Here is a 14,617-nt window from a genome sequence, read left to right as displayed (position 1 = left end):
TCTTTCTAATGGCTCCCTCTTGTTTACTAAATAGCCAGCACAGAGATAAGTTATCAACCACAGCTATAATTCGTTATTAATCAAATATTCAAATCAGTGCTGCAGTCGGCCACAATAGGATGCACACATAATTCTCCCGCTCTGGTAATAATTAATCTTTTTCCCCCTCTTTTCTTCCCTTTCACTTCGGACTCTTGCAAATATCTTTTGGTGTTAAGAGGTCCCCGGGGAGACCTGCCTCTAAATGAGGTGTAAAAATCTAAGCCGCACAAAAAATAGCATGCGGCTGGGATCGATATCCTCTTCACAGCTACATCGATTAACAACAATATTCTTCATTTATTAATTATGAAGGGGAATTTTCCATCCTTGCATCTCTTTCTGTGCTCGCTGTCCGGGCAGGTTGGCAACCCCCCCCCCCCCCCCTTTGTATGTTGGGTGCTGGTTGGGTGGGAGATGGACGGCGTTGGGTTGTTGGGGGATGGATTGGTGCAGGGGGCGGGAGGTGGGATGAGTCCCCACGTCACGAGTGGGCAGTGGAGCAGGGGAGGGAAGAGGCAGAGCTCAGAGCTGCGCCTGACAGCTCCGTTTCCAGCAAAGCCCCTTTCATTTGAAGCCCGTCCAGTTCCTACAATGGTCTTTTGTTGGGCTCTAGAGGAAACGTGCAGAGCCCTGAGGGAGCTTGGACCCTCTGGGTGTTTTCCTCCCCGGAGTTGGGCAGACGATGCTCTGAGCTGGAGGATTCCCACGGCGCAGAGCATCTCCTGTTGGAAAACCCTCTCTCCATCTCCCATTGGGAAACCCTTCCTCCTCCATCGGCACGGAGGGATTTTTTCTCCTCTCTTCCCCATTGTAGTCCGATGGGAGCTGACTCCTGCTGCTTTCCGAGGCCCTCGTGTTCTGCTGCTTTGCTCCTGGAGATGCTCCCTGAGCAAAACCCCTCTGCAAGCAGCAATGGACGCTGCCTCCCCCAGCACTCATGCTTGGATGGGGCTGGGGGTCTCCAACCCTCCCCCGTGTGCCCTCACGCACAGCTGCTGCACACCGTGCTCCGAGGTGCGTGATCGTTACTTAAAGTGAAAATTACCACCGAGCTCTATTAGACTTTAAAATAAAAATTAGAGATTTTTAACATAGATTTTCCCTAACGAGGGGCATGACGGATGGGCGTATCGGAGAGCGCGTGAGCCGAGTGCTGCTAAGTGAAATGGAATGGTGTTCGGCCGCATCCCACTCCCCGCCCCACTGCTCTCCCCCCTCTGTCATCCACACCACTGCCATCCACCCGGAGCAGCCCTAAGATGTGGGCCAGGACACAGCTTCCCCGCCAGCTTAGTGTGAGTAAAGACATTTCCTCCCTCTCCACACATATTTCCCCTATATCCAAGAGAGCACAGGAGCAGGAGCAGGTTTAGATGGCAAATCCCCGTGAAGAACTCAGCATGGCTGAAGAACTGTACTTTTTTTCTCCAGATGACCAAAACCCAAAAACGTTTTGATAGCGATAAGAGGTCACAGCTGGGAATGTAGGACAGCAGCCCTTTTTAGGTTGGGTTCTCTTGCCCAAAGCATTGGTGAACCAACTTTTGGGGCTCTCAACAACATAGCATTTTCACGGGGAATGAGGACATGAGGGCTCTGTCATTTCTCTAAGATCCGATTGATGCTTTTTCCAGCTTCATTAAGCATGCTACTTTTACCTGGTGCAATGCGATGCTGCCCCTCTGTCAGGAGCAAAGGGGCTGGGATGCGCTTAGAGCAGCCACTCTCAACGTGAAGTTCTGCTTAATTTCTGCTTTATCTCTCCACGCACCTTATCAGCCATTCCCAGTTATCTGCCTTCCCGATCCCTCCCCTTGTCAGCAATCATGAGGATGCTGAATGCAAAGATCCTTTTCCATCAAAACCTCAGCACAGGCGATGTTGATACGGCTCTCCCCGTCCCCTCCCCGTGGGCTCAGAGCTCCCAGCCCTATCTCCTGCAATGTCACTGAGTGCTGCACCCACCCATGCACTGCTGGGGGGGGGGGGTTCCTCCACCCCATGCTCACCCCTAATTCAGCCCCATGAGCTGCACAAGTAGGGTCACTCAGCCTGGTCTCACCATGGTATGTCCTCAGGTGAATGAGGGACGTCCTCAGCCTCCCAGTGTCACCACGACCCCATCCCTCCCATCTCCATCCTTGGGAACCTCACAACTTGAAGGGACCCCCCTACACCTCCTGTTGTCCCAAAGGAGCCACGTGGTCCAAACCTGAGGGATGAACCCACGACGAAGCAATTCCACAAAGGGATGTTGACTTTCCCCTCTTCCTCCAGCTGGAAGTGCCACCGACATCTCCAGCTGCAAGGTCCCCGCTGTCTCCTCCAGGGTGAGACCAAAGCAGGGTGACCCCGCTCTTAGAAACGATGTGGGACCAGGATGTGTCTGTGGGGCAACGGTGTTGGGGGAGAGGAGGCGGCAGTGGTGTGAGGGGAGAGGAGGCAGCTCGGGGGGCTCCGACGTGAGGTTAGCACTGAATCCGCAAAAATCACCGTACCTTGAAAAGTGCTCAATACGCCTATTGATCAGTCCTTCCGCCTCGATCAGTTTGCTGGTGTGTGCTGCCGCAGTGCTGCTTTCGGGAAGGGAGGGAGAGGCAGAGGAAGGAGGCGAGAGAACGCCTGTGTTGAGGGTGCTTGGGATATCTCCATCCCGAATCTGCATTCTCCTTGGGGCCACCTCTTGCCATCCGTTGGCCTCTGGGCCACCTTGCCTCCTGCAGGACACGGGCTGAGCTGCAGCCTCCCTTGTTGGCTCGAGGGAGGTTTTCAAGATAGGAGGGTGGAAGAGCAATCCAGAAGGCCTCCTCTCTGTTGGCCAGCAGCTTCCTTCCCAAAGCCTCCTCGGATGCCCACGGCCAGGTATCCATCCAGAGCTAAGGGCAGAAGGAAAGAGCTAAAAGAGAGGGATGTAGGGGTGGGCTGCTCCCTGGCTTGGAGCTCACAGAGGGCACCCAGGTGAGTGTGGGGAGCTCTGCAGAACCCATTGCTGCTCCTTAACACAGCCCTGCACGGGAGCAGGTATGGGGTTGGGGTGTCCTATGCTGCCTGAGGACCTGGGGACCCGTCAGGCGCCCAGAAGCATCCAGACAAAGAGTGATGTGATGGAGCAGAGAGAGAAAAGTGGGGCAGCCTCAGAGGGACCCTATAGACTTAGGCATGGGATGATGTGAATGCACATCCATGAGGCCAAAAAGCATTAGGTTTGCACACAGCCTGGGCAGGGCCACCTGTGTCCTGCACCTTCCTCATTACCTGAACACTCTCAGCAGCCTGAAGGCTTCTGCTTGGAGCTTGTTCATGGAAGAAGCTATGTTTCTGCTTGGAGGACTGCTAAAGCACTCTGGGCTCAAGAGTGGAGGGGGTAAAAACCCACCCCTAAAGGTCACAGAGTTAATTTCCAGCTCATGTCCCCCTCTCACACATCGCTGATTAATAATTGAAGAAAATGTATTTCTTTTTTCGGCTTGGCATAAATCAAAAATAAACACTGCATCCATATTCTGCCCCAGGGAGAGAACAGGCACGTGGGCTGAGAGATGCTGAGCCAGCCCCACAGCGACGTCCCCTGGCCCCTCTGAGCTGCCTCGGAGCTGGGGGAGGATGGGATGCCAGTGGGGGGATCTTTGGAAGAACCTGGTGTTGGTTTTGAGTTTTTCCTGTTGAAATTGGTGTTAGAATACTTCTTGAGGTGAGGCCTGAAAGGAGTAGGTGTCTTGCTCCCAGGTTCTCCATCTGCCCTCCTCCCAGGCCCTCCATCCCTCCTGCTCCCATTCTCAGTGCATCTCTCCTGGAGGGTTTTGCCTGGAGTATGCTCCCTTTCCACCCTTGTGTGCCCCCATCCGTGCCTGTTTCTCTCCACCTGCCCTGGCTCCCTGCTGCCTGTCCCCACAGCTGTCTGTAGGACCTGGCCCCCAGGATTTGGGATTTCTGTGACACTGATTTGCTGTGAAACTGCTCATCTCACACGTGGGCATCTGTGGGGTCTCAGTGTGTGCAGGTACAGCACTTTCGGTGCAAAAGGATGATTGAGTCTTCTTGCATCCGAGCAACAGAGCACAGTCTAAGTCTTAGAAATGAGACAGGGAGGGAGGGGGGGGAAGAGAATGAATCAGGACCACCTGAAGCCCTTTGTCACGAAGATGGAGTTGTGCAGCTACGACACTGAAGACAGACTCAGGTTGCAAAGGGACCTTGAGATGGAGGAGCTGCTGAAGAGCCATCACCATCACCTGCAGCACTCTTCCATCTGGGATGGGTCTGGGGTCTGCATGGCACAGAAACCCCCCCGGGGAGCCCATCTGCTGCAAGAAATCCCGAGGATGTGGCTGTCTCCGGGACAGGGCTGCTTTGATTTCTGGCAGCCACCTCCCTGCTCCCTCCCCTTTTGGTTAAATAAAGCTTTGGGCTGTGATGAAGCCCATTAAAGTCAGAGGCGAAGGTGTGGGATTGAAATGTAGGACAGCAGCCGCTGCAGAATGTGGTTGCGTGGGATCGATGACGAATCAATACCCAGCTCTGCTTTGTGGGCTCCCGCCAGCTCTGCCGGCCAGCGGCCCCGCTGCGTGCCCCGTGTCCCCACAACACTCACAATGGGGGACAGGGATGGGGGTCAGTGCTGGAACCAGTGGGGACTCTACGTGGTGGGGCAGAGAAGCGATGCTGGGGCGACGCTCTGGTTGTGCAGCTCCTCACTGCCCCTTTGTGCACTGCAGGATGGTTTTAGGGCTCATCCCCTCTTGGGTTCCCAACAACGGTACCGGGGTAGGACTGGAAGCAGTGCTGCATCCCACCAACGCGTGTCCAGCAGGAGGAAGAAGCATCCTTCAGCACATTGCCCACCACGGGGCGGCCCGGCGGGGACGTGCAGACACAAAGGGATCTATCAGAAATGATAGTTTAATTGGAGGGAGGTGAGCACAGCACTATTTAACCACCGCTGCGCATTGATGGATTGATCCCAGCCTAGTTACGCGTGGTTTGTGACATGATGAGGGCTCCCCACCACCCCCCCATGGGGTTTTGGCCACGCGTTGGGTGCTGCTGCCTGGGCCATGGGTGCCACCATCACACACCCCGTGCACCAACAGCTGCGGAGTGCCGACCCGTTGAGATGTCCCCTTCAATTCTGGGGGGGTCAGTGACCTCCTGTGGGAGAGGGGATGGAGGGGAATCTGCAGAACGGCCACGAAACGCTCGGTTTTGTCACCCCAGCGAGCACGGCAAAGCCGTGCCGTGATCAATCAGGGCTGAACATTAATTATGATTACACCCTGGGATCTGGATGGTGATTGATTCATCGGTTCCCAGCCCCTCGCAGCAGCAGCCGCCCCATAGGAGCTGCAGAGCAGTGCAGCAGCCGGGTGAGATTTGGAGACAGGGGCACGGAGGGTGCTCAGGAGAAGCGAGAGGACACTGCTGGGGAAGAGCCAGGTCCCTTCTCCCACAAAACCCAAGCACCCACTGGGGATATCACATCACAGCCTGCAACCATTGGGGACCCCCAGAACAGATCCCGGGGTGTGACTCTGTTTGCAGGAGTGGGGCAGGCAAAGCTGCTTTGTCGCAGGGGCTGTGCCCCCCCCCACCCCCCATCCCTCCCCTCTGCTGATTCCAATCGACTTGCTATTGAAATCAATGCTGGCCGTACCAAGCCCTGCTCTGATGGGGAGGAGGAATGGGCTGTGTGACCTCGGAGGGATTTTTTCCATCATTAGGCTCCTGAAGGAGATGCCTTAGGGCTGCACATGCTTGGTGCATCCAACAGCGCTTCCCAACCCGGATTCACTACCCAGGGTAAGGAAAGAAATCCTCCCTAGGCACCCCAACGTGGTCACTGAGCACACGGTGCAGTGGGGACGCAGGGATCTGGGACCCCTTCCTGCAGCAGCCTCCCCTTGTTTCAGCTTTAGGGCTGTCCTTCTAACCCCAGAGTTTGTCCTAAATTGAGGGGTCACCCATTGGGATCTCCCATGGTGGTCCTCCTTTGGAGTCTCCCATTGGGCATCTCCCACGCTGTTCTTGGTGCTCTTCCATTCCATTGGGGTCTTCCCTCGGAGGTCTCCCAGTGGGGGTCACCAATTGAGGGTCTTCCATTGGGATCTCCTATTGGGATCTCCCATTGGTGCTCTTCCAGAGGGGTTTTTCACTGGAGGTCTCCACGCACCGTTGCTGGAAAAATAAAAACACAGGCATTGTCATAAAGAGCAAATCCACGAGCAAACATCCGTTCAATTTGCTCATGTGCTCCTGGAGCCTGTCTACATGCTAATTTGGGGTACTAGGAGCAAGCTCACCCATCCCCTGTGGCAAAACCCCATAAAACGATGCCCAGGTGCTGAGCCAAGGTGCCAGGGCTGTGGGAAAACAAACCATTTCGAACAACCCGGTATTAATAGGATATTGATAAGCAGAGCAGGGCGGCAGAGGAGGGAAACAAGAGGGGGAGGAAAAAAACACTTCCTCGTGAATCTCCAGGGGAAATTTTTCCAAAGGTTAAAAAAAAAAAGAAAAAGAAAAAGAAAGAAGAAGAAGAAGGAAAAAAATAAAACCGCCACGCGGGAGAATTCGTTTATTTTGATGGTAATTTTTCTGGTTGCCATTTAAGGCGGACACGTGGGAAGTGCTGGGGTAATTGACATATGGAGCAAGGAGATGGCAGGACCCCCATCCCCCGGCCCCTCCGTGCAGGCTGTGAGCGGAGGGCCCGTGATTTATTTAGTATCCATGAATACTGAGTGAAATCAGAATAATGGGGCACTTAGCCGTGTTACTGAGAAATCGCTATTGTGATGCAATTTACTTCAATTAATTAAGCCCTTTTTGTTACCATTATTCCTTGTTTTACATTTTGTTTTAAATTTCAAACGATTGGGCGTCGTGGTGGGGAGCGGATCGCTCTGTGAGGCCGTAAATACCGACTGCACCTCTCACTCCGTCCCGGCCCCCAACACCGTCCCCCACCCCACAGCTCCGGGTTCGGTGTGAGAGCGGATTGAGCAAAGAGATTCTGCCCCAGCTCTGGTGGTGCGTGGAGAAGGATGTGTCAGCAGGAGGAGATTTTCCAGGTAGGAAGATGCACTTCACTGTGCGGGAGGATGTATCCTTCCCATGCTCGACCCACAATCATCCCAAGGAGACCTGGACCCAAGCTGGAGCACTCCCTCGTGCATGCTGAGACTCTGCTGTGGGGCACCCAACTTGTCTGTACCCATCATCACAGAGACCCCACAGTGCTGAGACCTCCCCGACACCCCCAGGGACCTGGAGAGTGCCGAGCACCCTCCTCCCCACCTTACCTCCCTCCCCACGCCTCACATCCAGCAGCAGAGCCGGGGATGCAAGCAGCACTTTGCCAACCGCTGCTTCCATTCAGTGTAGCAGAGCAGTGTGGAGTTTTACTTCCACCCCTACAGGGGACACTGTTCAACCTCCCGGGATTTCTGTCCCTGACGTGGCCGTATCACCGTGGTGTAACATGGGCTGAGAGCTATGAGAAAGGGGCAAAGAGTGGGGAAGGTCACACAACACAATCCTCACCGTGGGGTGCCCACTGTGCTCCCAGCAAAGGGCTCTGAGCAGGGCTGGTCAGCGGGAGGGAGAAAATACATTGGTGCCCCGTCCTCCCCCCACCAGGGAATAAATTCATACTGCCGTATCGATTCGATTCTTTTTCTCCTTTTGCCTGACTCCTACAGCCTCCTGGGGAAGGCAGATTAAGCCCTGAGCCCTTCTGATATTACTTTGAAATGCAGAAACCTGCGGAAAAAGGCACGGCATCTCCCCTCCCTTTGGAAAATGGCAAATACAGACACATGGGGACGGAGCAGCGCCCGCCTGCTCGTCCCTTCTCATCTCACTGCAGCACAGAGGTCCCCTCCTACCCACACTCGCTCGGGGTTTGAGGACTCACTTGATTTAACCGGTGTTAAACTGCAGCAGGGAGCTCCGGCGCGCGGGAGCCAGCCGCCTTAATATCGGATCAATTAATTATCAGCCCTGTTATGACGAAGGCTGCTGAAATGTGGGCTGAGAGATCTCAGAGTGCAAGCGAAGAGCTCTCATTTCCCTCGTCCCATAACCGCTGGAGGCAGGCCTGCCCTGTGATCTCGGTTACGCAGGCATAAATCTGGAGCAGCTCCGCTTATTTAATTGGTGTCACTGGGGAATTTCCAGCGATGCTGCATGCAGCCCTCTGGATGGGGGCCTTTCCCTTCTGCCAGAGACTGAGCTCCCCAGATCGCAACGATTGCTCAGCTGGGCAAAGGCTGCTGCTGGAGACAGAGCTATACAGTGGCATTTCAGGAGCCCTGGAGGGTCCTGGGTTTGAGGGAGTGGGGATGGAGGTAGCCCAGAGGAAGGTGTGGGGATGGAGCAGGGAGTGAAGCAGAAGGATGAGGGGACAGGGACTGGCTTTGGAAATGGACTCGATGTATTATTTTCCTTGGTCAGCAAGGGGCTGATCAGTGCATCCCCCAAGTGGTGGAGGTTTTGGCACAAGCTTCGACCCAGCTGTGAGGCGTCCAGGAGCCTCCAAGTCAACTCTTTGATCACTTGGATGTACTCAGGCTCTTCCTTGCTCTCAGCCATGTGCTTGGTTATGACCCCCAGAAACTTCCCTGTGCCCCTTTCTTTGACATCCTTGAGCTCACGTCAGAGTCCTAGAGCAGTCCAGACTCCTCCTTTACAGTTCTTCTCTCATCTTTGGTATCTCCCATCTTTGTAAAGCAAAGAAAGGCACTCCCATAACCAAACCTGAAGCTGCTCCTTTCCTTTTCAGAGCATTCTGCAGCTCTGGACACCTTCAGACTCTGCAACATTTAAGAGCCAGCTTTGCTCCCTGCAGTGTTGTCAAGGATTTGGCTTCTCCTGCCCCTTCCTGAAAGAGAGTCTGGGTTTTGTTTCTCTGCTGTCAGTTTAAAGATCTCATTTCAAAGCCTCGAGGAGCAGAGAATCACGGGATGGTTGGGTTGGAAAGGACCATAAAGCTCACAGAAACATAGAATGCTTGGGCCTGGATTGGATCAGTCGTTAAAATCACACAACTTTGGCACCTTTTTGTTTAAAATGGAGATTTGGAGGTGTCTCTTTGCCTGAGCTGTGGTCCTGAGCTTTCCCTCCTCCACATCTGCCTCAGGTGGGCGGTGCTGGGCATGCGTGCTCCCAGCAAAACTCGCTTTGAAGAACTGCATCACTGAGTCTGGGATGTGCCCAGCGGTGGCCCAAGGGATGCTCAGGGACGTGTGGCCGTGGTCACCTGCCTGCATTTTGAGGGAGTGACTTTTCCCCCTTCCCATCTGCAAAGAAAGTGATATTCTGACTCTTCATTTTTCCATCAATAAACTTTATTGCCATTTTCTTGCAAAGGTTTCAGCAATTAAAAAAAAATAAGAAGAAGAAAAAAAAAAGAAGAGGAAGAAGAAGACAAAGGGAGTTGATGTTTGACTGCTGGGCTATCACTTAAGTCCTTGTTCCTGTTTACTCAGGACTTATTAGAGCTCATTCAATGCCTATAGCATGGCTGGATCAATACCTGCTGGGAGCAAGAGAGATTCCGCTTGGCCACTGTAGCCCATGTTGCAGAATTGATCTGCTTGGCTGCTGCAATCTGAAAATCCATCTTTTTGCGCTCTCTCCCTCTCTCTCTGCAGCTGGGTTGCTAAGCAACAGGGGCTCCTTTGGGCGGCCATTGGTCAGCAGCATCTTCGGGTCCCGCGGTCCTGCGTGGTCACTTGGCCACTTCAGGCTGTGCCGCATCCTCCAGGACGGCTGCGGGCGGTGGGGAGGGACGGTGATGGGGGGAAGATCGATCCGGCCTCACATTTAACCTTTCTGTTACAAAAAAAAAAAAAAAAAATCTTTTAGAAAACTATATTGACCCATTCCTTATCGCTTGGTGCCACTGCAGCCTGCTCGGAGTAGGGCTTCGTTGCGTGTGCGCAGCTCCAGGCTCTTCCATCCTCCCCATGAGGTTCTGCTGCCTCTCCTTCCCTGGCTCTTCCCTCTCACCTTGGCCGGACACAAAGTTAGGGCTGAGCTAAAGGTGTGTTTGTAAACTGATTTCATTAAACTGGGGCAAAACCTTTGTGCGGATGTACTGAAATCAATGTAAACCCCATTTACATCGATTTCGCTTCGCTTTGGTAAAGGAATCGAATTATACAAACCAATACCAACCTGCTTTAAAATGATTTAAGGTTGTCTACACAAGACCAATTTTGGCTTGCAATTCTGCAGGTAGACAAGGTTCATCCCTTCTCTCCAATGAGGCAAACCCCTGTGCCACAACAGCTCTGTGCTCCCTTGGCATCGTCCCCAAAGCAGTGCCCAGGGCTCGCTCCAATCCCACCCACTGGAGGTGGGGAAGATGTTTTCCAGGTGCTGCCAAGCATTCCCTGTGTAGATATCGATCCTGCTCTCAACCCCTCCCTCTGCAGAGACGTGTATCTCTTCTCTGTGTGTCTTTCTCTACAGTCCCCAGGTGATGCTCTATCTCGATCCCAAAGGCTTAGCACGAGAGTGTTATAATCCCCAGTTTGTGATTATCTTATCTTTATTACACGGTGAAAGGACGGAGGGGTTAATACCAGCACACAAGTGCTCAGAAGTGGACACTTGAAGCCAAGGGCCAACACCGCTGTGAGGCACCCCCAGCACGTGGCCTCCCCTCCACAAGTACCAATCAGCTCTGCAAAAGCCATGTGTCCCCGAGGTCAGCAAAGCCAGCCACTTGCCTGAGCCCCACCATGGGTAATTCACACGCAGAGAGCTTCCCAGGAGGAGACCAAGCTCTGCTCTCAACTCTCCTCATCTCCAGTTAATCCCAGTCCCCCCATACTGGGATATCTGCGCTCTCAAGAGGTCAGTTCTCCTCAGGGTTCAACACAGAGCTCTGGGGCTCTCTGCTGCAGCCACTCAGAATTGTTTAGGGCTCTATAGCCCATTCTGGATGGATGGATGAACTGACGAGCCAACAGCACCCTGCCTGGCACCTGCATCACTGATGGAGCCCAGGAGGCACAACGGGGTGCCCTGGGCCAGTGTATCACTGTATGGGAACTGCTGAATCATGGCCTGAACCACTGACTGATCACCTGAGGTGAGCACTGAGGTGAAGGCAATGCACCTGTGTGACCAAAAGGAGTGGAGTCTGACTCCCCCTCTCCTAGACCCAATTTAAGGGCTGACCACCACTGGGGAAGGAGCATTTTCTGGAGATTGTTCCTTTGGAGTTTCCTACCGTGAGCCTAGGACACAGCGAGCACTTTCCTTTAGTTCAGTTCTCTCTTTCCATCTGTAAAATATCTCAGCTACAATACTATTTAGCATTATTCATTCTGTTAACCATATACCATACAGTCACCCACTGCTGTGCACAAGTTGGTTGACCTTATCTCCTCCAGCCAAGGAAGAAATATTGGAGAACAGACACGCTGTAATCTTATTTGAAGTATATTTATTACATTTCACAATTTCTTTGAGATAGATATTAAAATAAAATAAAATAAAATGGCAGTAGTTTCATCTCATGTAGAAGAGCCGAATGCAGCCCAGCCCAAGGCAGGCATGGTTACAAGCTCTTGTTCCAGCTTTCCTTGAGGAGATGAATGTCATCTCCCAAAAGGAGACAGCATCTTTGCCACGAAACACAGAATCACCACAGAACCTCACAGTGATCGTGCCAGCACAATGTTCCCTTCCCCAGCAATCATTTCTTCACAATTTTCATGTGCTTCACTGATTTTTCCCCTTTCCCATGGAGGAAAGTTGGCACTGAGCTTCAAGGAGGAGCACAACATCTGGAGAGCCCCGTGGTGTTGGCTCTGCTCTGTGAGGAACACCCTCAACCATTCTCCATCTGGGAGAAATCAGAAATACTTCAAAAGTTCTGAGAATCTGAAAAATGCTACTTCATCAAAATTCATTCCCAACTCTCCCCACCCACCCCGAAAAAAAAATAATACTAATCAGCTGTTCCATTAAATCTCCCTTTCCAAACGTTGCATTGGACAAATGAAAAGAGTGGGAGTCATCAGATCGCCCCACTTCAGCATTTCCCAAAGGAATCATTTCCTCTCCCAGCCCTGCGTGATTTCTATTTCACTTGAAAATTGTGATTAATTTACACTAAATGGACATTTGAAAAACTGCCCCTGCTGAATTTTTGCTACTATTTTAAAGCTCGTCAGGTCCACTTCCTCTGATCGACAGTGTCTGCAATTTCTTTTTATTTCTCACTACTTTTTTTTTTTTCCTTTTGGCTAATTGAGGAGGAGGAAGAAATTAAAACCCACAGAGCAAGGGGTTCATTACTTGTCGAATCCCAAACCTCTTCTACAGATTCCAGGGGGGATTTAAGCCGGCTCTGACCTGCGATACCTCCTCAAATTGGGGCAACGCTCCACTCTTCCCACGGGGGCTTTTTCCCCCTGATATTTTGCTTTATCCTCACATTAATGGCTGCTGAACGATCTCTTTGCCAAGCAGCACATCACCCCCTCGCAGGTCACCTGCCCCGGGTTCTGTGAGAACTGCCCACGCCAAGAGGACGGCTCAGGCAGACCATTAACTGATTTTTTGCTTTCACTTAGAGCCTGCAGCATTGACATGCCTGCTCAATATCTGACAAGCTATCCGCCGGCCCCGTCCGCTGCCGAGATCTGAGCAGCACTTTGGGAGAATATTCCTGTTCCTCGGCGTGATCCCATTGTTCAACGCGGTCCCAATGGGATCCGCGATGTGAGGGCGGCGGTGCTGATGGACAGCTCCTGCGGACCCCAAATCTCTGCCCTCGCGAGTCGGAGCGGTGAGGATGCTCGAGCCCTGCGGGGACACTGCTGTCCCCGATGTGGGCAGGACTCTGTCTTTCCAAGCACCACTTGGGCAGGAGGAACCCTTCACATCCGGACCCACCTGGGCTGCTGGGTTTGGCCTTGGGGCATGGATGTGGGGAAAAAGGAAGAGATATAGAGTCTCGCCCCGTTCCCAGCAAGACCCCTTTGTGGTTTTGTCATCTGAACACTCGCTTGCTGTTAGGATGCAGAATGAACGTCACCCTCGGCATCCCGTGCACATGGACACTTGGCACCTGGTGATGACCCTAAATCTTTTGGCAGTGATGTGGCCTCTCCTTCCCCCTGCCCTGGGGTTGTGTGGGGACACGGGCTGTGGGAATTCAGGGCCTCACACTTTGGTTTGCCCAAACATAGCACACGGGGTGCTGGGCTGAAAGAAAACTCATCTCCAGGAGTCAGCACTGATCTGCAGAGAGCAGGTGGGGAGGGGGCCCCTTCCTTGCTGGTCCCACACAGTCTGGGGGCCGTGGAGATGAACTCTTCACACTGAAGCACTGAATATCTCAAATCCGGAATTGCTGGGGAAGAACCGGCTTTGTTATCCTTGCTTGTTTTCCATTGAACACCCTCTGCAGACAGGGAGAGGCAGAAAGAGGAGGTGGAGGCAAGCGGGAGGGAGGGGAGATGGGAGAGAGTCAATTGACAAAGAGAGGTTATTAATTTTTCAGAAAAGAAAATGCATTCTACATTTTGAGGAGAAATATTGATACGTGGTTTAATGCTCTTTCATTTCTTTTGCTCTCCCGTCTTCGCTGTTGGGTTTTGCATTGTGCAGATCTGTGTTTGCAGAAGCCCCTGTGTCTGCTGCTCATTTCTTGTACATGAACCCCATCTCTGCAGGTGGAGGGTGACATGGGAGGACCAGAGGGGCACTCTGCATACACCCCCCCCTCTGGGTTTGACATCCTCTTGGCTGAGCCATGGGTTGAGTTGGGATTTCTTGCAGGACCCTAACACCTGAACATCTCTTTTCAAATTCACTTGGAAGCTGTGGTTATTTGGGGGAGAAATAGAAAACTGATGGGTGCTGGCAGAGCCATGGCAGAGCAGGGCTGCAATGCTGTGCTGGGTCTCCAGCCTCATTCCTCCTCCACTCCTCCTGCCCAGATCCCAAGGATCTCATGGCTGTTGCTCTGGATCAGAGCTGCTTTTCCATCCTCCTTTTGCAATTTGGTCTGTTCTGTCCTATTTCCAGTCCTTTCCATCTGCCCCTTGGCACTATTTACCTCACAGCTCCTGCCCCACAACCTCCCTGCAATCCCACCATGGCTGCAGTGCACTCTGTGGGTTTATGCAGCCTGTGAAACCCTTCCACATCCAGGCGACACCTCTCTGTTTGAGCACCACCCGAAAAAACCACTCAGAAGATGTCATGTCCGTGTGCATTCAGCCCTTTGCACAACATATAAATGGAGGGCAGGGAACAAAAACTTCATCCATTAACACCATGACAGGTATTTCCCTGTTCTTAGGCCTGGCCTAGGTGAGCAAAGCACTTAAGCACATGATTAATTTGAAGTCTAAGAGACTTAAGCACGTGCTTAAGCGTTCTGCAGCCCTGGACCTAACAACAGAGGTTTCTGCAGAGTGATCCATGCTCAGGACACGTTACGGGGTAGTTAGATGTATGGATTAAGGGTGCCATAAACAGTTGAGATATTCTGTTTAAACAATCATTTGTTGACAAGACTATTCTAAGCCCATCGAATCCCTAAGTGATA

The sequence above is a fragment of the Cyrtonyx montezumae genome, unplaced genomic scaffold (assembly GCF_038088225.1).
Source record: "Cyrtonyx montezumae isolate F1298 unplaced genomic scaffold, pur_monq_1.0 scaffold_39, whole genome shotgun sequence".
NCBI lineage: Eukaryota > Metazoa > Chordata > Aves > Galliformes > Odontophoridae > Cyrtonyx > Cyrtonyx montezumae.
Note: the sequence above shows the minus strand (reverse complement) of the source record.